The sequence below is a fragment of the Typopeltis vanoorti genome, chromosome 15 (genome assembly GCF_054136105.1).
Source record: "Typopeltis vanoorti isolate ZY-2024b chromosome 15, IOZ_Tvanoo_1.0, whole genome shotgun sequence".
Lineage (NCBI taxonomy): Eukaryota > Metazoa > Arthropoda > Arachnida > Uropygi > Thelyphonidae > Typopeltis > Typopeltis vanoorti.
This window is the reverse complement of record NC_143563.1, coordinates 113,234,168-113,261,702: the sequence shown is the minus strand read 5'-3', so window position 1 is coordinate 113,261,702 and position 27,535 is coordinate 113,234,168. Positions and strand designations below refer to the sequence as shown.

The window sequence follows — 27,535 nt, the reverse complement described above, 5'->3', positions numbered from 1 at the left end:
CCTTAATAACCGCATAAAAGCCAATTCCTTCCTCCCATGTGTCCTCTCTTCCTTCCAATCAATGTTACCATAGTTGAAATCTCCCATAATAATTGCTCTCCTTCCACTCATTTCTTCTATTTGCTTATGCATACTATCACCACCATCTATTCCATCACCTGGTCTACAGCAGCACCCAACTGTATATTTTGTTCTGCTGGTTTCAATCTCACATCAAATAGCCTCAAATGTGCTCTTTTCTCTATCCTGCAGTTCCACTTCTATTCTCTTTGGCTGTAGCTCATCATCTATCATCAATAATCAATATATGCTAGTGCATTTCCTTAGAAACTGGGACTGTGTGGCTGTTATCGTAATGTCCTACTACTAACCTAAATTTCTGATGTGCACTATGTGAACTTGTGGTTGATCGTTTCCCATTGGAGTGTAAGGATTTCCCTATCAAATTTCTGAGCATTTTCGTCTAGTAGTATTACGAGAGGAAAATATTATCCACGAGTTACAGTCGGTGCTTATGTTGCCAGTTGTTTTTGAATGATTGAATTCTTTTACATTTTTCACGAACGAATAAGCCGTTGATATGGCACTTTATAACACCTCTTTCAAAGTCAGCAAATTCTTTTCCAGGTCCCCTTTCAGTTTGACAATGTGCAGCCGACTATAGAGGTATGTCTGTTTGCCATACAGTAGCATAGGACAAGTATGACGACAGGAATATACATAGCTATATATCTATATCTTCATGTCTCATTATAAAACAGGGGATGTTCCAATACTTGTTTGAACATAATGTATACCCGTACATTAATAAATGCTGCATATAGATATAGGAACAATTCTCCTACTTGCTTTGCTGCATCTTTTTAGCGCATCTAGTAGCAATTGTGTTATTATTTTTTTTTTTTACTTTTCGTAATTTTCACTCACTAACCATTCTAAACCTCTATGAGACAGATGAATTTCTTTCTAAAATGAAATTCATCTGTCTCCTAATGACATTCACAAACATCCCTGTCGCAATAGGATTCCAATCACGGCTGGAAATGTGAAGGGGAATCCACCGGGGCAAACATTTTGGAAAAACCTAGATTCATCTCGTCTATGAAGAGAGGAACATTTATAAGAACGTTTCAATTTAAGTTGAAACGGAAGTTCATATTTTCCCCCAAAATAAAAATAACAAAAGTAAGCACACAGTCAATCTCCTCGCTTCGCTCACTAAAACTATTATAACTGTGGACAGTTCGATGATTTTTTTTTTTTTTTTTGGCAATCGTACCGACGAAACGTTGTATAGTAAATATTAATATCGTGATGGACTATGGTTTAAATTATCCAGAAACCCTCAATAAAAAGCAAAACAACCTTTTCAAACCACTTCAGTTTTCTAATGTTTTTATTGAACAGGAGATGAAAATCATTTCAAGATGTTAAAATCCATTTAACATCCATTTCAAGATGTTAAAAGCAGCCATGACGGGATTCGGCCTTAAAGACTGTCGTCCCATCCCGACTTCATATGGTTATAAATAGCCGCGGATGCGCCCGCATATGGTCAATAATTCTCTTTTTTTTATCTTCATTCTAGAATGTTCTGTTTATTACAACAGCAGTCTTGGAACCTCCTTTATGCAGTGGAACCATTTTCCCCTCTTTCCACCCCCTCGGGACTATCCCAGACTTTTGGCATTCTCTTTTTGGCATCGTCATTGTCATTCTGAAAGTTTTTTTTTTTTTTAATTTCATTATCTCGTTCTTACTCCACTCTTATTTAAATTGATTATAGTTTATAAATTCACAACACTGTACTGAGCTGTATAATATGAGGAATTTAACTGTATTTAATCTTTCATGATATCATTTTCATCGAGATTGAATACCGTGACTATTTCACACTAGTCATAGCAACTCTAAAAGTAGGGAATGACAATTTATGCACGCATCTTTCAACATCGACTATATACTTGTGAACGGCACTCTCAATTTTAGATAACATTTGAAATGGACAGGACTGTTTTAATATTTCAATGTTGATCCAGCAAAATTTACTCCTGGTACTTCAAGGAACTAGTAATTATATGCTTTGTTTGTGTGATAAATTTTAAAATGGTGAAAATAATAATGTTCAATGCTGATAGAAATATGGAATTGGCATATTTCCTTCCTCCACATTAAGCAAAAGAGGAACGGAAGTTTATACTTGTAATTTAGCTGTATGAAAATTCTCTTCTTGCAAACTTTTGTATTTCCGGTACTGACGTTTCGACTTTACGAGGGGGGGGGGGAGCTGAAAAGTTTTGATAAACACCTAGAAGAAAAAAAATGAAAGAAAAAGAGAGATAAAGAACAAATTATTACAGTCTGATGAAATATGACGGGGAGGGTTAAAAGGCTTAAAATATGTTCTTTCATGTGGTTATATCATTTGCTTTAATATCCTTTTTGTTCTAGGTGTTTATCAGAACTTCTCAACCCCCCCCCCCTCGTACATACCAAATTCATCTTCAGCATAACGCCTGACTAAAAAGAGCTGTTTTCCACACTTTTTTCATATCACTGTAATTTGCAAACTGAATGAATTTAATTTCAGAACCAAGAATGTGCTGTTAAGATGGATTTTTTTAAGGTACATCATAAATAACGAAATTACTCCGTGAGTGACTAAAATTCTTCTCAGTGAAGATAAAACTTGTGAATTTCTTTGCTTCTAAGTCATACATTGCTTTATAAGCCATAACGTGTAGTTCCCTTTCGTGTTTGCGAAAGTGCTGTGTTCATGCTGAGTAGAAGATAATAACAAATGATACCGCTGCTCTTGAACCTAAGTACCGAATTCAGTATCCTCCCAGTGACTTTCCAGAAAATAAAATTTGAATGTAAGCTGTTTCCTTAGGGTATCTTGACAGCGTGACATTCTTTCCAAAATTATAACGGGGTTTCATTTATTTGTTGTTTTCACATCTTTCCGATCATACTATTGTGATGTTTTCTCTCATTCAAAGTGATGATGCATTTTATGTCTACAGAGCCATCTCGTATTTGCATTCCACTTAATGTCACCGCTCGTGTGAGAGATTCTAGATTTAAGCAAACGTTAAGCTATGCAGGAAGGAACAGCGCATGGAATGTTCTACCCGTTTAATGATACCATCAACTGAAACGGAAAAATTTCTGAGTCACGCCCCCATAAAAATTACAAGAAAATACTTCATCGCACGTGTGTTATAGAATTGCCAATCGTACTTAACCCAGATAATATATATTTCTTTATTTTGTTTAATGATAAAAAGTCTAATTTATATTTTTGCATAAAAATTGTGCTTTTAGACTTAAAAATGTAAAGGTATGTAATTAAAAACCAAAACCAAAATAAGAGATGTGCAAAGAGACCTATATTGCGAGTTATCCGTCATTTCCAATTGATGAAAAACCGAAATGAGACCAACAAATCCACACAACAAATCTTTAAACGCTTTTCATGATTTTATTGCGGTAGTGCCGCGATGAGTTGAAGAAAACTAATTGTAAAATGAAAACCTTTTTATGTTCCAGCAGATAAGGAAATATAGAATTTACTTACATATAGACTGTTATTAGTATGAAAGCAATAAGCTCCGAGGAGAATCATTTCTGCACACAGGATAGGGTAATAATAATAAATTTGAAAGTATTATTTTCAGTTTTAGGGTCCTTTAAATTCTTAATCTAGGCCTACATCCTGTACGCTAATTAGACTCTGACTATTAATCAGAATTATTGAATTAAAAGATTTTGGCGTAGAGAGAGAGAGAGAGAGACCATAGAAGCCGAAACCAATAATCTAATTTTGTCTACCATTAGTAGGAGTTACTGATGGTTTAAAATGAAATAAAGGATTAAATCATACATATCATTGTGATAAATACAGATTTTTTTCTGTTATTTAGAAGTGTTAATGTGAAGTATTGCCATAAACCATTATATTGATACATCTTTGTAATAATAAATACAGTAAGAGAGAGAAATGAGCAGTAACGTTAGTAGAGTATAAATTATTAGTAATAATAACTAAAACATGACGTGCTGTTTCCCTACTATCCTCGCTTTCCACTTATGGCCCAAAGCATTGTACTCTATCTGATTTTTTGGATTTCACAAGAATCATCTCAGATATGATATTTACTAACTGAGAACAACAAACCCAGATTCGAAATGATTATACAGGAAGAATCAATACAGTAAAAACACTTTTCAATAATGAATGTTTAGTATTTTTACTTTTGTTGTTATTCATGATTCACATGTCCACAAGTTGTTCGAGCGTTTCAGCATTGTATTAAGTATTTAGTGCTGATATACACGAAATACTTACAGTAACTTAGTGCACTCAGCAATTAGAATAATATTTACCATTCATGCACACTTTGAACTGATTTCTGATCTTTCGAAAATCGCCGAATCCCAGTTATACTGTTTGTAATCGTTTTGGAATTATGATTGAATCAATTGTATTGTGTACGCGAAAAGCGTGTAAAAATGTGTATTGTGTACGCGAAAAGCGTGTGTTCTTCTTACACGTTTACTTGTTTTGAGGGATGAAAAACCCGAGTTCGGAAGTAAAAACGTTTTTACCAGCAGAAATAGTATCGAAACAAATATAAATATAAGCATGTCTAATGTAAATTTGAAACAGCCAGAAAAGCTGTTTGTTAACAAGTCTCATGGAAACTGGCCTTGTCTGACATTTGATAAACTGGTAGATCGCTTTCCTGAAAAAAAAGCTGATCTCATTGATCAGCAAAGGAAGTTCCCTTTCTATCGCAAACTGCCGATTGTGAGCAAGCACCTGACATAGACAGATACAAAGACAGTGACTTCATTATGGAAATATTGCCTAAGACAACACTTTCTAACATGTAAATTAGTACTGTGGATGGGCTAAGAATGGTGATCTCATCTCAAGTAAACATTCATGCAGAGTGGAACGGCTATCTGTTAGCCAACCAGATTGGCATTGAGTAAAATGGGATGAGTGGTCACTAACGAAGCTGAAAGTTGGGTTTCTATTAGGAAAAGATTTGTTAGAATACAGATGGGCGTGAGTGTTACTTAAGTGGGAACCGTGACTGCGTATGTTTGTGATGTATATGACGAAAGTTTTGGGAGATAATCTATTTCTGCATGGCATTTATTCCTCTTTGCTTAACTTTTAATGGTTGTTGTTTAAGGAAAGCTGAAGTTGTAGGGAGGGCAGTGAAATTATAATGGATTTTTTACTAAGCCATACCAATGTGGAATTTTATCCAACATCCCTGCAAATTGTGGCGTCGTCAGTGCCCTCCAACATACCACTTGGACTCCCTTCTGTAGAAATAATCGGAAGTACAGTGTCACTAAGCTTATTCGCTAATCTGAAAGCATTCCGAAGCGATTCCATTAGGTTTGATCCAGCATATGCTTACTGGTCTACTTAATCGAGTTGATAGCGTCTCTCCTTCTCAGGTAAGTAATCCAGGGGATCGAATCTCATCATGTACATCGATGTTTATGAACCCTTACGTGGTAAGTGAAATCATTTCTCGGTGCTAAACCGCCACCAAGAGGCTTGAAGTAACTTGAAAACGTTAAGTGTTTTTGAGCTAGAGCGGAGTTTCCGGATTATCTATTCTTCAGCCCACGAATGGCATGCTAATATACAATAGGTTTATGATTTGTAGATGGGTTTTATATTTTACTGTATAGAAAAATCCGTTTTAAACCTATACCCCTCCAAGCATTCAATAAACAGTGTAGTAGCATTATACCTGGAGATGCGAAGCTAATCTATCGCAAGTATGTGTTTAATATTTATCTCAGCGATCATACTGTTGATTTGAAGGGGATCTGAATTTGGAATTAGACCGAAGTAACCATGAGGTCGTTGTAATATGTCTGTTAATTGCGTGTGTATTCTTTCTTCTTGCCAGTGTTCATCTTTTGTGGGAAGCAAAACCGGCCCTCCTGCGATTCGTACAGACCATCTGACTTGGAAGGGGAGGGCATCCCATTGCTTATGAGACAAAAAAAAACCAAAAAAAGAGAAAATAAAAGAATCATAAAAATTATTTCTGTGTTGTCATGAAGCTGGTCTGAATTGACCAATGTTGTTGGCAAAGAATAAAGGATACCAATTGAGCCAAGTGTTTTGCAATTTGACATGACGAGATTACTTCATTTTAAGAAATTTAGACGTGGTGGAGAACAGTAAGGGATATGCCAGAGAATTATGAAGACAGTTCAAAAGATTAATGAGATATCCTCCAAAGATGCTGCAAATATAGATAAGAAAGTTACGGCTGCTTTTTTTACAAGGAACATGGTCACATCTGGAATATACTGCTCAGATTTGGTTGCCTTTGTTTTGGGTTTGGTAAATATACAGAAAAGAGGGGGGGGGAATGTGTGATGCAAGCAAATAAGTTGTTGCCAACTTATTTGCTAATCAGTTTAAAGGGACTGAATAGGATAGATTACAGGAGAAAGTTTATAATACCTAGGAGGAGAAATTAGAAGAGATCATTAGATTGAGCGGACCAAAACTGAAAAACGAATATACGTGTAGATCAGAAGGGTATGCATTTATTTTCATACCAAATGATCTCTGAGCGGAGCGGGTTGTCGAAAAATATGCTAAGCAAAGCTTTGGCCAAGGAATTTACCACCAATTCAAATTTTAGAGCAAATTTATGAATTGCAATTTTGTTTGGAACTTTGCGACACACACAAGACCAAAATAACATTAATCTTTTTGTGTGAAAAAATGCCGGAGAAAGAAATTCTTTATCGGAGAAGCACCAGTATTCGAATTTTTATCTGCGAAGCCAGTAATCTAAATGCAGGAACCGCTATCAGCATCTCATATATTTAATACAGAAGTAATATGATGCCCCAAGTGTGCACGCATATGCACAAATACTCAAAAATATAGCAGGTATATGGTAGCTCTGACTCATCATTTTGACGGTTCTTCGATGCCACTTCATGCTAAAATCTATAGCACTGTAATGGGCGATTCGTAAGAGTAGTTTTTTTTTTTTTGTCGTCTTTCGTTCCTGCTACAAACTTTGGATTTCTTATCCTCATTAGAATATAGGAATCTTAGTTCTTCCTTATCGGTAGGAAATTCCGAAAACAAGGGTTCGGGCTTTGGTGATTTCGTACGCTATGACTGCTTATACTAAAAAGTTTAAGCATTCTTAATTAAACTTCTGGATCATGAATAACGATTGTTTTATATAATTTAAATTTGTCTTTGTCAAAAATCAACAAACAATTTCTTACAACCAGTAGTACTTGATTATCTTTCAAGTTTTATGACCCCATCAGAGATGGGGGGGGATAAAAAGGGAAGCGAAAGTATGCCTTTCAGATATTCATTTTGATGGTAAGCTGCCACTCGATTCCTGACCTCTCCAGTACAAATATCCATTGTGATTTCAGATACGATGACCAAATAATGAGTTTTTAATGCTAATACTTGCATCTCATAGTATCGTGTCAACAATGGCAGTTGCGATAAAATTTGAAATAATAAATAAATAAATAAAAGAAACTTCCTTTTTTTGAATGAGTTTCATTCATTGCACTTTCTATAAACTAGGCGTATCCTCTAACTGGTGAATCATTTCCTTGAACATTATAATGCTTTCATTGTATCTTATCCCTGTCATATTCTTGTTTACTGTTATAGACTTTTATCTGCTGATGTTCTTAATCAATGTGTATCTGAAACAAGTACATGGATATTTTGAGCTAAAACCCATTTAATATGCCGACAAATTGTTGAATATTGTTTTACAAGCGTGTTCTAGAGTAACTTTAACCACTTTGTCCAATCAGATTATTATCTACCGGATACGGGACTTGTTTTACCTGAAATTAGTACAAGCTTATAAATTAATCTAGTAATTTAGTATGTTTTTTGTGTGTGTGCATGCTCGTTTCCTCTAGGGAAATGATACGCACAATAAATAAAGTATTACTTACTATAGGGAAATATGATTTGCGTACATTCTCCTAGAAAATATATTTTCTGGAAATGCACGAAGCTCATATATATATATAAACTAGGGGATTCCGCCCCCTGACGATTACACCGGAGACAGAATCAGACGATGAACTGAACAGACAAAAAAATACAGGTGAGTCTTATAATTTGAACTCTTTCAATTTATTACTAGAAAACGATTTAGACAATATAAAAGCAATCTTAGTAGATCTTGTCCAAGAATTCTTTGATAAACAGAACGAACAAATAACAAACGGTAAAAGACATTAAAATCAGACAGGCAATTCAAATTGATGAAAGAGACATCCGAACTCCGTCAAGAACTTAATTCCCTAAAACTGCAATAAGAACTTTTAAATCAGCAACAACATAAATAAGATCTTGTCAAACGGTCTTCCTGAAACTGCATCCACAAAAAATCTCAGAGACGTAGTTTTAAAGTTAGGCCATGCAATTGACACCCCCCCCCCACAGCATAATGCCATTCAGAGCGTAAATCGGATTCCCAGGAAGAACAAGAAACAAGGCTTGCCATGACTCGCACCAAAGTCCACAAGAGACAATCTCATAAAACCCAGCAGACAGAAAAAACCAATTGCCAAGGACTTAGACGCATCGCAAGACAATACACCAATCTTTCTATTTGAATATTTAACACCATTTAGTCAGAATCTGTTGTGCCAAGCAAGAAAAACAAAAACAGAAAAAAATTATAAATTTTTGTGGATCAGAGATGGCAAAATATTCTTGAGAAAGTCAAGAACATCAAAGTTGATACAAATAAAAATCTCGGAAGACATATATAGGCTGCCAGAGTAAAACAAAAGACTCCTAATTTGTTCAAAAAGAAGACCTCAATGCAACAAAAATGAATGTGAACCATTAGGCAGATGTAATCACACCAGAATATATCAGTAATTGTACTTTCGAATCGCTTGATGCATGGAAACAACACAAGCGAGAGGACTCTCAATCTTGCATATTAACATCAGAAGCATCCGAAAATATTGCTTATTGTTACAGGCTTATCTGAGGAATTACACCGGTGCTATTGATATATTGGTCCTAACAGAAGTATCCATAACTAATGACGAAGCTGTGCAATACCTAGACACGCTATCCATGTATAACATAATATCAACAATAACATCATATACTAGAGAAGAAATATTCGGAAGTACTGTCACTACTTCCTGCCTAGATCATATAAACATACGAGTTACACTGAATCTGTCATAAAGGGCAAAGTAGCAGACCATTACTTCACAGCTCTAAACTCTAAACCACTAAGACAATACACATCCAATGCTCCACATATGAAAAGCAACATAAAACAATAATAGACAAAGAAATAGTCAACCACGAAATAAGAAAAACCGACTGGGAACACATGGCATCACCAGCTTCAACAGATATCCTATACAACAGCATTAAACTCACACTGGAGGAAATATATAAGAAAGCTGTAAAGAAAGTCAGAATACGTTCAAGAACAACGCACAATCCTTGGATAACACAAAATTTAATCCTAGAAATACACAGAAAGGACGCTGTATGGAAACAATTAAAGCGAATATCCAAATAACGTAGCTTTAAATATCCATCCATCCATAATAATGCAAGCATAGCCCAAACAAATATGCAATATGACATAAATCTGTTCATAGACTGGTTCCCCAAACAACTCCATACACCTAAACTCAGATAAGACAAAATTGATGGTATTCAGAAATCCACTGACTCAACCAGTTGATAACAAATATATAATCACCAACATCCACTCTCCAACATAAAAAACACACAGAACAATAAAACCACTCCAATCACTCAGGTTGAAACAATACGATACCTAGGAAAATTTACTTCGATGCAGACATGAACTGGAATAGCCACATAAACCATCTACAAAACAAACTTCGAACAATAACTGACATACTCTACAGGTTAAAAGACATAGTTCCCACGCGCCTAAAAACACTAATATACAAAGCACTATGCCAAAATATACTAAGATGCGTATATTGTAGTTTCTTTGTCTATTATGCTTGCTGTGCACCCCACAAACTAAATAGATTAATGTTGTTAAAGTACAAAATGTTAAAACTGATCTTTTGGGAACAAAGAGACAATATCAACATTTATATACACTGCAATGTCAGAATGCAAAATACTGACAGCAAAACACGTAGGTCAGATCACTATGCAGCTTTGTTAAAACATTGCTTCGATGCCAACTAGAGGACAGTCAGAAATACATACCGTACAACAAGACCTCAGACAACTAATTATATTACATATAAATACTATAATCACTATGGAAAAGCCACACGAAGCATCTATATCCCAGACATGCTAAATAAATTACCTTTTGTTACAAACTTAACGAAACACAATCTGTTAGTTCAGGCTTTCTAGTTCAGCGATGCGTCAAGACATTCCAAATTATCATGTGTGGGTGTGTGCATGCTTGTGTGTGAATTTCTCAACCTACAGCTGTAGGTCGAGAAATGTAGTGGAAATCAGACCTATCGAACATCAGCCTACTTCCTAACACAGCCAACAAACCAATAAATAATAACAAATCAGTGTCATCCTCAGATAAGCTTAATAATTAAGTTTCGAGGATGAAAGCTGAGAAATTACATCCCATCCAAGATCAACAAATAAAAGAAATATATATATCCATATATTAAATTTAAGCACAGTAGTTGCAGCGCTTAAATACGTTAAATGAAAATATATATCTCATTGCTAAATGTATAAATGCTTTAAAAAAGCAATATTATTCAACCGCAGAAACAATAAATTGCCAACTACAGTAACTATTGTTAAAACATTATACAGAAAAAAAAACAGAACTAAACCTGTTGTAAATATGTAATCATTATTTTATTAATAAAAAAGGATTGAATTAAAAATATGTAGTCAATGTATATACCATATATAATGAAATGTATGTACGTATCATATGTAAGTATGATACATATTTAGATTACATGTAATTTAAATATGTAATCATAACTTTTATGAAAAAAAATTATTATTGTATATAATTTATCTGAGAAATAATAACATGTTAGCAAATAATACAGGGTATCAGGGGCTCATCGAGGGAGACCACATACTATCCACATCAGCTGTCACACTGTTCTTGAATTCATTCAGACTACTTGCACACACCATATCCACTGCAATCACGCACCACTCTATGAGAGAAAAATGCATCCTTCATCTCCTTGACAGCATTTATTCTCAACTTGCACGGAATACCCTCGTATACGTTTCTCACTCTCCATAAAATGAAAAATTCTTTCTACTAAAATTCTGTATGATCCTTTCAAAAGTTTGTAAGGATCAATCATATCACCCCTTTTTCTCCTGTTGGCTACTGCCTGCAACCTACAAATTCTCAATCTGTCTTCATAATCGGTATTCCATAATTTTTACATCATTTTAATACTCTCCTTTTTACTCTATCCACTGTATCAGAATCATTACGGAAAATAGAACCTTCTCACAATAGTCAAAGTGAGATCTTATCAAGGCTTTATAAAGAGGCAATATGGCATCCTTATCTTTACATGTGAACATTCGTTTCAGCATTGCAACGTTAGCATTATCTTTTGAGTTGTATTTGCAATCAAGATCCCTAGCTCATGTTTCTAAAAGCATAATCTCACCAATACAATACGACATTAGATATCTAATCACACAGTAAATGTAAGTGCATGGCCTTACATTTATTAACATTGAAATGACTTGGATTGCATGCATGCTTTGAGTAGCCCATACCGGAAATTTTGGGTCTTCACAGCTCCGTTCATGTGAAAGTGATTTCCACATCATCCACGGCCACGCAGCTTCCAACTCAACTTCCAAGCAAGAAATGTTAAAGCGAATGTCACTCGACTTTCAAGGTCCTGTTGTGTCAGGGTTATACTGAATTGGTCGAAATGCAGTCTTCTATAGAATTTTCCAGACAGTTGTGTAAGCTTCTATGTACCTTAATACAGCACGTGGACTGCAGAAATCAATGTTATTATTCATGGCCTGCTCAACTACGGCGATAGCAACTTCATTCTAGTTGTTACTAACGTCCACAGTGATGTCATGAACCTTACCCCAACGTACTTTGCTCGTGAAGCTGTACTCTCTACCGGAATGAAGGGGGAAAAAAAAATCTCGTGTTCATTTTTATAAACCTTCCTGAAACCTACCGAGTTGCTCGATACGCAAACTCCATGCATCTTGTGTTTACAACGCCCTGGTGAAAATTTTTTTGAACTGTTTCCTTCTCTTCCCCTCAGATGTCGCTTCCGCATGCTGCACAATATATTCTTGCAAAGTTTCGCTGCATTTTGATCGCCGGTTGGCTCTCCACAAGGCCTTAAATAGGGATACTTTTAAATTTTGAACATCATGTATGCATTATTATTTTAACGTTATCCAGGAGACATCGCGGATGCAGAATTTTAAGAATTGTTCTCATTTTAGAATATCATTTTGTAATATCACTGTGAATATACTAATAAAAATAATTTAAAACAGATAATTTCTATAAATTTGAGAACTATAGGAAGTGTAGCGGGATAATATTTGGTTAAAATACTAAGCGACTGAATACCGATAATCTTGAAGATTATTAATCCCTAACGACTCCTTGCGTTTCTCTAGAAAAGGCAAAATGAGGAAAAGTTTGTCCTAGATAAGCAAGCCAGTAGCCATAATTAAAGCTTCTGTAGTTCAATATCGAAAAACTTATCTAACCCATATGTTCAATGTTGCAGGTTTTTATTTTTATTTTTATTTTATTTTATTTTTTTATGGTGATTCCTCACAGGAGAAGTCCCTGAACATTGTACTGTACATTAATAGTGTGGATATGCGAGAAAGTGTTCAGAAAGTGCACCAGTAATGTGTATAGACTAACAGGACAGGATGTTGTATATCGAATATAATAACTTCGGAACGTTATATTAATTAACTAAATTATGAATCGTATAATGGAGTTTATGAGTTCACTGTTGGCTTTTTAATATAGCATTTGTAGCAGTCACCATTCTGCACTGGCATATCGGGTTTGGGTAAAATTTGTATTGGTGTTCACCGAAATCTACCCTGACCTTAAATCATCCAAAATACGATGCATTTTCCAATACTCATTATTTACAAGCTAAAATAAATTTGAAGTTTTTAGAAATCTAAAAAAAACTCGAAGCTTAAAAACGAATGTTAGTGGGAGATGCACTGTGTTTGTGACCGGAGGTGTTTACATGTTGGGAACACTGCATTTACTGCTTTTCCTTCTTCCTCTTGTACACCAAAGATAGACGCCAAATAAATATGAAGAAATCAACTTATTATCCTGCTTTTTTCAATTCATTCCACTATTTTTTTGTTTATCTTTGTTTGTTTGTTTTCTTTTTTTTTTTTTTGAAATATCACATATATACAAGCTCTGAAGTGCCGTCACCATTGTTGTTATTATTATCGGAAACTTCGGTTTCTTAGTGCGAATGCTAATTGCCTTTTTGGTTAAGAAATACAATCTTTTATAGACTAAGTATATTATAAAGTATATTTAACATGCTATAGCGCATCAATTATTTTGTAAGCTGTCAGGTCGGTACTCACTTATTATTTTACCTGCTATTATATCAGCTCACAGATAATTGATAAACATAAGGAAACTACATGTGGCTAATCTTTGTCATCTTGACATTCACGCTTTTAGATAGCACTTCTTATCGTTTTTATGTAGGATTTCGCAAAATTTAGCGATTATATTTCCTCTTTATTCTGTCAAAAGTATTGCACTCCCCTTTCCCAGTCCTCAGAAATATTGATCCCGTTTTCCTTCATCCAGTTAGCAGATGCGATAGAAGAGTGCTGCCCGTAGAAATGGTGGAATATGCCTGTTATTAAAACTCAGGTTACTCTTACAGCAAGACTAATTACATCACGATGGCACATATTTCAGCATACTTGAAAACTTATCTTGAGGTAACGCGTGGATATATTGTAATATAGACTACTATAGTAGTCTATTTCGTCAGTCGTGATGATGATGTTACATATACTTTGTAGAGAAGTATAATTTCTTTAATACAGCTGTGTCATATTGAAGTGTACACTTACATAGTAGCGGCTTAAATACTTTAAAAATCAAATTATGTTTTTACATATTGTAATCGATAATTTGTAGTCTAATTTATAGTGAGCTTTAGTGCACAATATTGAGTCTTCAGCGGTATAGTCAGAAAGTGGGCGTCTCTTAGCTGTATTCGGTCGCCATGAAAGATTCGCGCAACTTTCCTTGTTTTATTTCTACCTCTGCAGTTGAGGTTAACTTAGTTGTTAGATGACGGTGGATTTTTTTTTTCTCCTCTCGTTAATATGACAAACCGGCCTGTGAACACGCAAAACTTCAATGACCTTCGAATACTATATCGCAACAGTTCCTCTTGCTAATTCAACCGGTTGCAATGATAATGTCTGCAATCATAGATTAGCCCACAGAAAACCGTTTTTGGTTTATATACAAACACTAACTCAACATTGAGGAAACCTTGCCTTATTTTTTGACAGCTGATATTTGAATTATAATTTAGAATTTAATTCCGTGAAAGCATAAATTATAATTTATTATATATTATATTTATATTATTATACATTGTAGCATACGTCGATTTTAAGACTAATTCTTATTTATAACTCAATAATGACTACCGAGAAAAGTTTCTTCTTCATTTTGAATAAAATCCAAGTCCCACTGTAACCTAGCCATCATTATTATTAGGCAAATTTAAACCATTGTGAGGTGTTCCTTTTATAGTAACTTTTCTGTTTTTTTTATTATTTATTTATATATTTATTTATTTTGTTTGTATGTTAATATTATCATTGCTAATATATTTGGCTCTTCACCCTGCCTCTTCATTTGTTGTATACTGTTTCTCTGTTTATAAAATTTCATTTATTTCTAGCTGGTTAGTGTTTTTTAAAATGCCATTTTTTTTATTTAATTCAAATTCTCCCAGTCTTTATCTCATCAGTAATTCTGATTTTCTCTCACATTATTACATTATTAATAGCAATGTTGGTTTTGATAATATGTTGTTCTAAAGTCACAAATTTCTTGTCTCTTTTTTCTATGACCAAAATAAAATATTTCAAAAGTGATAATCCATTGCAAATATGGAACTACTACCAAAACATATCTGTATGGTAAAACTGCAATTGCATCCTATAGTTCTACTGTTTGATTTCTAGAGTAATGATTTACGATCATCATTATTACAGCTTTAGCTCTTTTATGTTTTATTTACTCTGCTGTGTATTTGCTTAAGTGTTTCCTTTAGTTCCTTAAAGATATTTTCTTTACCTAAGCCATCTGGATGATCGCTTTATTTCAAATGTGCATTAAACGATAGAGAGAATGTAGGAACTTGGTGACAGCACTATTAGACTATTTGATTCATTTCGCTGTTAAAGAAGGAAATATTTTCTCTTCAGTGATTGTTGCTATATCAATTTTTATTGCTTCAGAATGTCTTATAATTCTTCTGTTTTATAGTCAATTCATATTACATTTCATTTTGCTATTCCAATCTGTTGTTTTTTCCTTCTATGGTTTTTATGCAACTTTTTTATCGTACGTCAAATAAATATTTATGGGATTACCTTCGAATCAACTTAGGATAAGAAAGAATTAACAAAGTTGATCATTGAAATAAGCAACTTTTCAGCGGAAAAGACTTTCTGGTAACGTTATCGAAACTGCTTGCAGTTTGTGTATAATTATAGGAATGAAAGAGAGAAGGACATTATGGAAGTATGCATTTAGTGCTAGTCAGTGGTCTGCCTTGAAAGCACAGGGGAAAACACTCTCCGAATTGCTGGAAAGTGGGAAAATTGATGCCTTTATTATGACCTTGCCTAACCCGAATAGGAACAACTGCAGTAACCAATTTCAAAGAAGGAAACTGCAATCGATTATTAGAAAAAGTGCGAATGAGTACATTAAAAATAACCTGTAAAGTAGTTAAGAAGAAAAGACGCTTGAATTTATAATTAAGAATAATTAATTAATATAATTGAAGAATTGAATGATGCAGACTGTCTTTGCGTAATTCGCATATTAGCCTTTGAAATGCACTTTGTTCATGGAGATCTCGAAAAGGAGGCGTTTCTACTTTTAGATTACCCAATTTTCCAGTGAAGTTATTGCTGCTCGCCATTACTTGCCTCTTAGGTAATATTTTGTGTATGATGTTACAACTGAGTACAAACAAGTCCTCCTTGAAGGGTCCGCCTTTCCAAGACCTAATTGCTATTTTGCCCACTTTCCGAATGTAACTAGTTTTATGTGCTTCGCTTTTTTATAGCTTCGTTATTACTTGGCCTAAAAAATGAAAGGCTTAAAAATGAACCAGATATTTTGTCTCATACGTAAGACGTTCAGAACTAGTGTTGAAAGAAATAGTTTTCTTTCTATGTTTATACAGTGAATGTTTTTTCTTCCTTGGACACATTTTCACGAGTAAAAGTATAAAGTTTTGCAGTAATTATTTCATAGCCGATCGCAGCTTCATAATATTATGCGTATGAGTCACACACTATGCACTATATCAGAAAAATACGGAGACGTTCACTGCCAATTCTCACGTGAATTTTCTGTTCAGATTACAGGGTAGCCGATTGCTGCAGTAAACACAAACTGACTGATGTAGTCCGTTTAATGGTTCAAGGTTTTAATAAAAGCAAAACCAAGACTTTCCGAATTATTTGGTCTAACCATTCAAATAATTGATAAACACAAGAATCGCTCGCGTGTATTCTGTGTAAAATCACTATATCATCGAACAATATTTCTGCATTGGGTGAATTTCTTACCTGACTGGGCTGTTGGTTTGAGAATTTTGAGCGACTGTAAATGACTAAAATATGACAGAACAGTTTAAATTCCAAGCGTCTGCAAAGTTGTTTATTATTCAGGTTTCAATCAGATAAACTTAGCCGTCATTCCTTATATCTTTAAATATTACGTTTCTTCATTCTTAATTTGAATCATTAACCAGGTGAAAGGTACTCGTATCCATTGTTTGTCAAATGAACCACCTTGTAGGCTACTCTTAGCCTCTAAGAAGAGCAGCCTGTAAAGTACCTTAGTTGATAACTGCAGAACTGTATGGAGAGGACGCTTTGTCAAATGCTTTCCTTACAAAATTATTAATAATTATTATACATACTTAAAATTAGAATCGGCTATTTTTTTATTATGCTACAACAACTTGTTATGGAATTGTGATAGCGTTAAAAAAAGATCGCTTAACAATATATATAAGTATATATAATCTTTATATAGCCGTAAATTAGTCATAATCGATAGCGCAATGTACTGTTTGTCTGTGTTAAACGCTTATAAAGTATGTTACAGCTGTTGCTTATTGCTTCTGCATTTAGCGAAAATATGAACTCGAAATCACTGGTGTAGTCATACGCAGTTTTCTAATGCACGCAAAAACGAGTTGCAGGATTTTGTTTGCGTATTGAGATATGAAACCAAGAGTCATCCAACTACTGGTTTCATTCTCTTTCTCTTCGAATCACTGTACTACTCATCTAGCTGCACCTGTCTGCAAATTCATTGTTTCCTGTAAATTATTTCAAAGAATTTCAAAATCATTGCATGAAAACGCGCAGAAATCATCTTAAAGAGGAGTACCAATCTAATAATCGCATTCTGTTTAGAGTAGAATTTCTCCTTTTCTTCTGGTTATCATACTTTTCTCCTGACGAATTCCTGTATAACCGTTGTCAGCGATATTTTTACCACATTTTGAAATCATTCACAAGATCAGTTTTAAGGAAAGTTATTTATTTATTTATTTTGTTTATATAATTTAACAACAAATGAAATTTGAAGACAAAAACTGTGATCAGATTATTAAAACAATAATTACCTGAAATGTTATGAACGATTTTCAAAATACTTCATATCAACTCACCTTAAGTTGAGAATTTTTCTTTTACACACGCGCACGATATTTGTCTCTCAGCGCACCGGCTGCTTATTTGTACTGCCTCTGTGACTCTGTTCTCTGTTTCCGTCAAGTCAAGCGCTAATATTGCGTAAAGGTATACTGAGAGCGAGAGTAGCAAAATCTGGTGAAGGTCGTACAATAAACATTGAATGGTTGAGAACACCGTAATGTTTCTGGGTAGACCCCCCCCTCATCCTTCCTGTGTGTTTATATTTTTAATCAGGAGACGAATAAAAAGAATAGGTATTGGTTTGGTGTAAGCATAACAATAACTTCGATTTTCTTTCTTAGCATTTCATAGAAATGATATTTTAAAACTGTCATAGAAATCACCCCAGCGACATGCTACTTGGAAAAGCTTTAATTACTTCTGGCAGCGACATTACATCATTCATCTGTTCCTTCTGGCTAATATTTCATCTAGAGGAGGAATGCGAAATAAATTCTTTTATCTCGTCATAAAAGGAGGCAGTAATATAAGAGGATTTCCGAATGAAATTTATCATTCTCTTCTATTTTTTTTTTTAGTTATTCCCTATTCCATAGGTTTTTGACATTTCAGCTTATTTAGAACTATGAAAAATATCTCTGTAACGCTGAATATTATAATTATAAAGCAGAATTAAATTGTCGCTAAAAGCAGTATAAAATTCTTGATTTGATTCATGTTTGCTTTTTTTTCCAGAATTTAATACAAGAAAAATAAATATTTCAGGTTTTGTTTTTGTCTCTTAAAAGCTGGTTCTCCATAAATGTCACATTGTTTATTTTAAAAACTGATTTCCCTCTCCACGCTCTTAAATAACGGATCTTGTCGTTGGTGCATATCTAAAGCACACACTTTCATTTCAGCTAGTCGAGGTATCGACTAAAGCTCTCCGCTTGGAAGATTATAACTTATTTTATACAAGAACGTTTAAAAATACATAATTTCTGGCAATGAAGTAATAAATGTGATAAATAATAAATTAATTCTATTGTCTTCGCCAGTACACGAATTCCGTTATTTTTTCTAGCTTTCAAAACAACCACGGAAATGATTATTTGTTTGGGTGTTCATAAGGGATATCGTAGTTCATTCCTTGCTTACTTACTCCGTTCATTTGATGAATAGTGCCGACGATGTCCTTTGGTTGGAATGGCCTCGGTTCAAACCCTTTCTAGTACGCGAAGAACCGTTATAAGAGCTTTTCAAATGAAGGTGAGTTGGCAAGTCTCATGCGGTGGTGCTAGGATTTTTCGCCTTCCAAAACAAACTCCAACCCACTCTGTTAACAAACATACGACACTGGCCTCATAGCCTTAGTTTCTTCGGCAATAATTCGAAACAACCCAATCCTGTATTGGACATTTAACTGTAGAAACATCAGGAAGTTAGACAGACATTGATTTCATAATTTTGTAAACATTACGAAATGTTGCAAACCTATAGTACATCAGTACTGTGAGTGGGCTGAGGATTTTTTCTATTTTTATTTATTTTGTATCCATTCTGTATTTTTATTTATTTTTTACGTAGTCCGGAAACCCTACTCTAGATATCAAACATGGAACATTTTTATTCTAGGCTACTTCAAGTTTCCAATAAGTTAGGTGGTGGTCTCACACTAAGCGATGAATTCATTTCCCATCTAAAGATAATCAAAACCATCCATGTCAACTATGGCATTCCACCCTACAGTCAGTTTGTTGGAGAACGGATACGCTAACCACTCAGCTAACCATGTCGGCAGCTAAACAAGATTTTATAATAGTTTGGTCTATTTTTTAGACATGTGATGCTTATTTCTTTGATCGAAGTGTCAAACACTACTTTCGCATGCTTTCAAAACGGTTTTACTAGTGAATAGAATTAAAATATACATGTAGAAACATATCCTGACTGCTATTATCTATTCAATGTTGTCACGTGTTTCCACATGAAGCATTTACTTTATTGTTATAGTTTTCATTCACGTACCAGCAAAGAGAAGTTTGTTAAAAATGAAACCAGGACGATTTCTGATAACATGTTCGATATTTATTGATTGATAACTCGATACTCCACTCCTTAAGAGATCGTGTGGTGGCTATATTTTGTTTGCTTGTGTGTGTGTGTGTCACAAATTTCCAAATAGCAAAGAGATATCCCCAGCAGTCTGTGCATCTCTGCTAGAGGATAATTTCTTTCTAATAGTCTTGAATTCACGCGACTCCGAGAGACAGCACTGTGAAATGACCTATTTGCATCGGTTTACTATACATCATTCCACATTCTCCACTACAATTCTCTGGATATATCATTCGTTTTTCCGGTATCACCATAGCAAAGAAAATAAGCCGGGCTGTAGCATTCCACCAATAATGTATCAGGAATGATATGAACTAAGTGGTAATCCCAGTGCATCTCGCACCTACCTTGCTCAACAGAGGATGAATGTAGCTTCAGACACGTATGTTTCCAAGTAATGTCTGATTTTAGACATAGCAGCTCCAGTTACCTAATCTCGATGTGAACACAGGTCGAAGCGGCTAGAATATCAGTTTCATCATAACTTTGATTCCATCTCTACGTATCCAGCTAGATAACATGAGGTGTGCTTGTGGAAACTGCAGTGGGTATACTTTTCAGCACACTCTTCTTAGCGCTGACTGATATCGTAAAAAAGGTTTCATTGTACAGTTCTACTGAGTATTACATAGTTGTGAAAAAATTCATTTCTGTCAGCAACTTGGTTTAGAACGCACTTTAGATTTTTTTCATTAATCCAATGTCGAAAACACGCTTTAAACATTTTCATATTGTTTTTCATTATATCCTGTCGTTCCTTATATTTCGAGAGTGTTGAAGAATAAGAACCACGAAGCGGTTTTTTTTTTTGAAATTATTTATTCTGATAAGTAAGCATTGTAGAACTTGTAACATTTATCAGCAAGCATTTCATGAAGAACAATTTTTCGTAAATATTGTCCTCAAATATTTCTAAATTATTCTTTCTGTTTGTTGAAGTGTGATATTATTTAAGTAATAAGTACAGTAACGTAAAAACACATTCATTTTATTTTGGATCCTGTTCCAAGTGTTTTCTTTTTTGCTGTTTTTAGACTACACTCGAGGACAGTATGTAGCTCACGTTGCCTTTCTAAGTAATTGGATTGCCAATTTTCCCCGAATTCGGGGATTATCCGAAATTCAGTACTCTCGAAAATCTTCCAGATATAATTTGGACAGGTAATACCGGTAGCCGGGAGAGAGAGAGAGATAAGTAGTTGTTACTTTTATTTATTTATTTATTTTGTCTAATAATATATCGACATTTCTTTCGAGATACATTTGATTCGAGTCTCTCTAAGATGTGAACTCTTAGAAGAGTTCACATCTTAGAGGTACAGAAGATTATAAGAATCTTATGTAATAAATTCACGGCAGTGGAAGAAAGTCTTTTAAATGAGAGTTAGTACGTAGCACTTTGTGAGTTGGGAGAAAGATTTATAAAATTATTAAAAAAAAAAAAACCCTCTTGAAAATAAGCATATGGATTACCTCAGCATGGGAATTTTTTTTCTTCAAACAGCTACTAAGATTTTATAACACAAATATTTAGTAAGCGGTTTGGACTTAACTACCGTATTTTCCGGTGTATAAGACGCTCCTATGTACAAGACGCGCCCAAGAAATTTAATACAATTTTCTGGAAAAAATCTTCTAATCGTTCTAATCATTTTTTCTGAAAGCGGAGGTCCAAAATGTCTTTCAGCTTCCCTATTCCCGTGTTCTTCCGCATATTTTACAACCTGCAATTGGTAACTTGAAGAATATGAATGTCACCTGTTTTTTCCATCACTAAAATCTACGGGGAAATATCAAACTGAACACAAAATATCTCAACACATCAACTCAATATTGATAAACATAGGTAACTGATTACTCGAATAAGATATTATGAAACTTGAATAGGGACTCCCCGTTCTTAGCCAATGACGTGCTAGAAGTCACGTGAAGGTCACGCATCAATTTGATGCACCATTAACCGCCTACAAAGATCTTGGAACATAAAAGGGAGTGCGTATGACTTTGAAAAGAGGAAACAATCTTTACCTTCATTATATAAGACGCACCCCATTTTTAAGATGAATTTTTAAGGTAAAAAAGTGCGTCTTATATACCGGAAAATACGGTACTTAACAAGTGGAACTGTTACGTATTTTGGCATAGGAACGCCGTGAAAAAAAAATTACTGAGGTATTAAGGCGCCTTGAGCCGAAAAAGTTTGGGAACCTCTGGATTATCTTATTCCAGAACACCAAATCAATTTCCTGAAATTTCGTCCTTACAAATGAAAATTCTCATATAAGAAGGTCAGTAAAGAAGACTAGAAGTGTTTTTACTAAAAATAAAACTATTATAATTCCCCGGGATTGAATTCCGAGTAAGCAAAGTTTGCACATTCACTCCTGCACGAATGATTTATTAATACAGTGCAATAGTTTCATTGGTTCGATTTCGTAAACATGCCGATTTCCCCGCCAGATTTCACTTGTTTGTCTTTTCTTTAAAAACCCCACCACATGACCTGTTATGCAAAACAGACACGCTTTTAACTTTTGTTAGCGATATCCGGACGTCACATTCAATGTAATGTGTGCTAATGTCTGTACCTGTGAAGACGCCCTCTGCACGCACATGTATATTGAAGAAAGTTTCAGTGAGTCTTCTACTTAGCATGATGTCCTGCCCCTACTGACCTGTATTACACGATGTCGCGTGAACTCGACATATTTCTTATTAGGGCATGCAGTTGTAGTTTCACATTCGCTTACTCCCACTGGACATATAGTTGTCTTACTCACCTAGGAGACCGGAACAAATTAAATCGCGGACAGAGATTAAGTGCACTTCTAATCCTTAAGAATTTTATGACAGGTCATAATTCAATGGCTGCCGCTTTATATTTTCATATGTTACTATTTCCAAATGGATACTCTTACAGAACTTCATTACTTTAGGTAGAAATATTCAGATATTAAAAGCAATACAATGTGACATAGGCTTGTTCTTGTTATTTGGAATTACAACAAGGCAACTAAGGCCATTATCAATGTTTTGTCTGTTAAATGTACGTGTGTTCTTCTGGTTAATTTGCCTCTTTTGCTGAGTGCAAACCCGAGTTTCCGAATGAAAAATCTTTTCACTTCCGTACTAACTAACCTTGTCATTGTTTGTAGGTGCAGTTTCTTTATACTTCAGAAGAAAGCATAAGAAAACTTCACGTACACACTATATATTAACCATCATTAATATTTAGTATATCATAATCATATTAACAATTTAAAATTATTATGGCTTTACAGCAACTTTCTAGGTTCTCAGAAGAAAGATCTCATTCTTCTTACTGTCTTCTATAAATATCTGTCCTTCTCTTTCTGTTATCTGATAAACCGAAAATGTTAAAAATAAGGAATAAATAACTATTTTTTAAGATCTTACAAAGATTTCTCAGTTTTCTTTCCTTTCTTTTTTTTTCTTTTTTGTAGATAACATAAACATTTCATGCTACTTTTCAATATAACCTTGCTTATTAATATGAAAGCTTGCTGATTTTTACTACCTCGCATGACATTTTACATAAATCTAATTTCTTGTAAAATATATTTCGTTTTGCGATAATTTGCGATGTCAAATGAATTTCCTTCATCTGTTTTAGCACATGAACAATTTCTAACATTTCTGTATCACCGAATAACTTCCTTTTGAACGCCTGACGGTCAGTAGCGGCTCCATAAATCAATTTGTAGGACGCAGAACGGTTTAAGGGCAAAAACCTTGACCGACTCTAATACGGAGTTGGATCTTATGACATTTTTTCTTCTAGGGATTGGATAACAGTTCGCAATGACAGAATTAGGATACTTTATCTGGAATTAATGACCCGAATCAGTTAGTTTCATGTTCAACTTTCAAGACCATTACAAGCATATGTTTTTATACTTGTACACACAAATGCTAAATAAGGACCAAACTTGATTTTCCGCTCCCTAAGTCAGATAACACACCGAGTTATCTAAGTTTTCTTTTGCATGGTGAATAATTAAAATTTTTTATTATAATTATTTTCATTTATAATAATATTACAAAAAATATTGTTTAATACCTATCTGTTTCATTCCCTAAAGTGAGTAGTTGTAACTTTTTTTTTTTGTTTGAAAATCGGTAGGTTACTCTTTGCTTTTACCATCATCGAGGATGAATACATTCCAATATATGTTCTGGTGCCGATATTTCGCCGAGTTTCAAAATTAAAATCTGGAATTTTTTTCTAATAAAAAAAAACATTACCTTGCCTGCTTCAAAGTAGACTAAATCCAGAAATGACAGGGGGAAAAAAGGCACACAAAAAGGTTTTCTAGACAAATTCCAACCCATAACGGTATTTGCTTTCGGATCGAGCTTCAAGGAAATAACCAGGAAATAACCTAGGCCATAATCATTTTGCAGTCCTGATTTTATTATCATTATTACCAGATTCCACTCTCAGTCTATTGTTGAATAATTAAGGATAGTTATTATAATGTGATAAGCCTACTTTTGGGTATTAAGATTTAGTATTAATTTAGTAATATTTGGTATTAAGAGCCTTCGTATCTCATCAGTATAGATGTACCAGTGTTTCTCAAACTTCAGATATCCGCGTACCCCTTCTTAAATTTTCATTATTACTAAGTACCTCCTAATTAATTAATAAAAAAAATAAAAGCATCCATTAATTAAAAATACTAATCAAAATTAATTAATTAAAATATTAATTAAAATTATTAATTATTTTTAATTAATTAAACTATTGCTGAAAATTGCAACGTACTCCCTAACGACCTTTCGCGTACCCCCGAGGGTACGCGTACCACACTTTGAGAAACACTGGTATAAACTAAGCTCTTTGGTTGGAAAAACCTGGGTTCGAATCTTGTCTAGGACGCGTAGGACTTTTATCAGGGTGCTTCAACTGGAGTTGAGTTAGCCGGTCTCTCTCATACAGCGGTGGATTTTTTTTTCTTTCTGCAACCAGGCAAACCGTCCAGTTGAAAAAAAGCAATTTAAGAGAAAATAATCCTTAGAAGGCATAGGGCTAACTGCTTTATCCTGGAGTATCGAAGGATACTTAGAAGATCATGGGGGGAGTTCAAGTGCCTGTAGAATCCTTGATTATTATGATGCTATTGATATATCATTATTGGATTTTTTATGTGAATCGCACTCACCGAAAGTTGCAAATTGTTGTACATTTATTACCATAGAACATTTAAGGGCCAGGTAATCCTAAAAGAAACCTTGCTGTCGGGACCCAACCTAATTCTTTTTCAAGCCATTTTAGGCCTGTAATAAGAAGGGTGGTGGTGGTGGTAGTAGTGTCATACCGGGAGATGAAATTCTTTTAGCTCTTAAAGATAATCATACACATCCCTGCCCTCCGTGAGATTTGAACCCACAGCCTGTTATCCACTCAGCCTGTGTTTAAAATTGCGGATTCAGATTGTATAATTAATTTTATTGATTCCTGCAAATATTGAATGACAGTTGATATTAATGGTTATTAATAAATGAATGATATGCAGTTAATACTATGGAACATGGTAATATCTTGTAATGCATATATAATTTTTTTTTTTTTTAATATAGCGATAGTGTACGAAAGGAGTTGGATAAATTCTTACAATGAATAAGCATATACCAGCTTAAGTACAGTAATCGAAGCTAAATCAGCTAACGCCTTTTTATTCCCGTATATGGGGACGAGGCCATTTAGCCTTATCTAACTTTTGGAGACTGAGTGGGCAGTTCAATCTCCACTGGTACCAATCATATATAGATGGCCCAAGGCTATCACTATTTAAGTGGTACACAGTGAAGAGAGACGGCTCAAATGTGCCGCCATCTCGTGGTCCCTAACACAATATATTTAATGTCTGAAATAATGTGGGTTCTACGGTCGATTTTCTTGAGTTTACGGGACGAAAAACCCGCTTGCCCGTGCCAGAGATCGACTAACTCGGTAACCGGTCGAAAAAAGGCTTAGAAAAATTTCCTCTAGTCGGCGACTAGACTCGAAACGAAGTCTTCTTTCGTGCGGCCAAGCGCCGTGGTGTGCAAACGCCACATCCACTGAGCTACACAGGCTCTTATCGAAGCTACAATAGAAAAGTAATTAAATCCTGAAGAAACCACACTCCAGTGCATGTTAACATCAATAAAATAAATAAAACTTATAATTCAATTACAGTCTCGCCAATATTTAATTCTACATATAGAAAATTCTTTAAATCCTCAAGAAATCAGTGATAATCTGAAATAATTAAACCCTCTTCTGCAAGAAATGCAAAACCCAAGAATAATATTTCTTTATCCAAAAAATTAATGCAATCTAATTAAGTATTAAAATAAGTAAACAAACAGGTATGTAAGAACAAAATGTTCTAACTCTCCCCTCCAAAAAATACAAAACACGAGAACAACACACCTACTCAAACCACGACATAAAGAAACAACACTAACGCAGCTGGTAACCCAACTATTTTCCCTGCTACACAAAAATATTTTTCATATAGAAATTTGCACCACCACTCCACAAAAATAGATGCACTGCCAGAAAATCCCCACGAGACTAAGGGATACAAAAACATCCCCCCCCACACACATTACTGAGGAAACACCCAAGGGCAACGAACACGCACCTCCCTCATCCCATCACTTCATGCTCCCCCCCCCCCCCACCACTGGGGTCTCCCCTCCCATCCCCCAAGGATATTTCCCTCTCCCCACACACGACTGGCTGGCACCCGCAGGCAACGAACATGTACCTCTCTCTCTCTCTCTCTCTCTCTCATTCGACCACTTCCTTCTTCTTCTTCTGGAGCTGACACGATCGGCTGGTACCCGCACCCCACCGATACTTCCCCACACTACCGGCTGGCATCCGGGCGCTACGAACACGTCACCCTCTCACCACTCCCCCTCACTGAACACACATCACCTTGTCCTCACACTCTCAGGGGATCATAAATTCTGTTCAAAGCATCATCATATCTTCTAAGCAGTAGTCAGACCATTCCACGGGAAGGAGGAATATAACTCACTGAGTTCGTCTTATTTGGTACCCATGTATTGCCAAAGGACACGAGACTGTGAATTGGGTTTCTGAGGTTGTGTTCTGAGTTACTAGGTGGAGAATTGATATCCACAATATACTTGGAAGGGATGCTTGTTAGGAAGAGGTCAAGTATGTCGGCAAATTGGAGGAGGTTGTTAGGTATTCTGGTCGGAAGATTGATAATCTGTAATAGGTCATTGCTGATGGTGAACACCTTGGTATCCCTGCCTGCTTGATTGGTGAAACTGGAGAAAGAAGCCAATATGAGTTGTGGACGTTGACGTCCTCAAGAAGGATGATCTTATTATTGGGGTATTTCGACTACAGAAAAGGAATTGAGG

At 34.9% G+C, this 27,535-nt stretch overlaps 1 protein-coding gene and 1 long non-coding RNA gene across 4 annotated transcripts in view; one reads left to right on the top strand and one right to left on the bottom strand.

Moving 5' to 3' along the window:
- The window catches only part of LOC150099085 (uncharacterized), a 30,471-nt gene extending 12,366 nt beyond the window's left edge, over nt 1-18,105 (bottom strand). The window contains exon 1 of the mRNA XM_090405461.1: nt 18,037-18,105. The gene's annotated coding sequence lies outside the window, so the exon portion shown is untranslated. The remainder of the gene's footprint in view (nt 1-18,036) is intronic.
- The window catches only part of LOC150099084 (uncharacterized), a 187,523-nt gene that overhangs the window by 140,378 nt on the left and 19,610 nt on the right, over nt 1-27,535 (top strand). For 2 of the 3 annotated variants that reach the window (XR_016549505.1, XR_016549503.1), the window contains one exon: nt 21,157-21,283. The exons of the other annotated variant lie outside the window; for it this stretch is intronic. This is a non-coding gene — a long non-coding RNA (uncharacterized LOC150099084). The remainder of the gene's footprint in view (nt 1-21,156; nt 21,284-27,535) is intronic. 3 annotated transcript variants of the gene reach the window in all.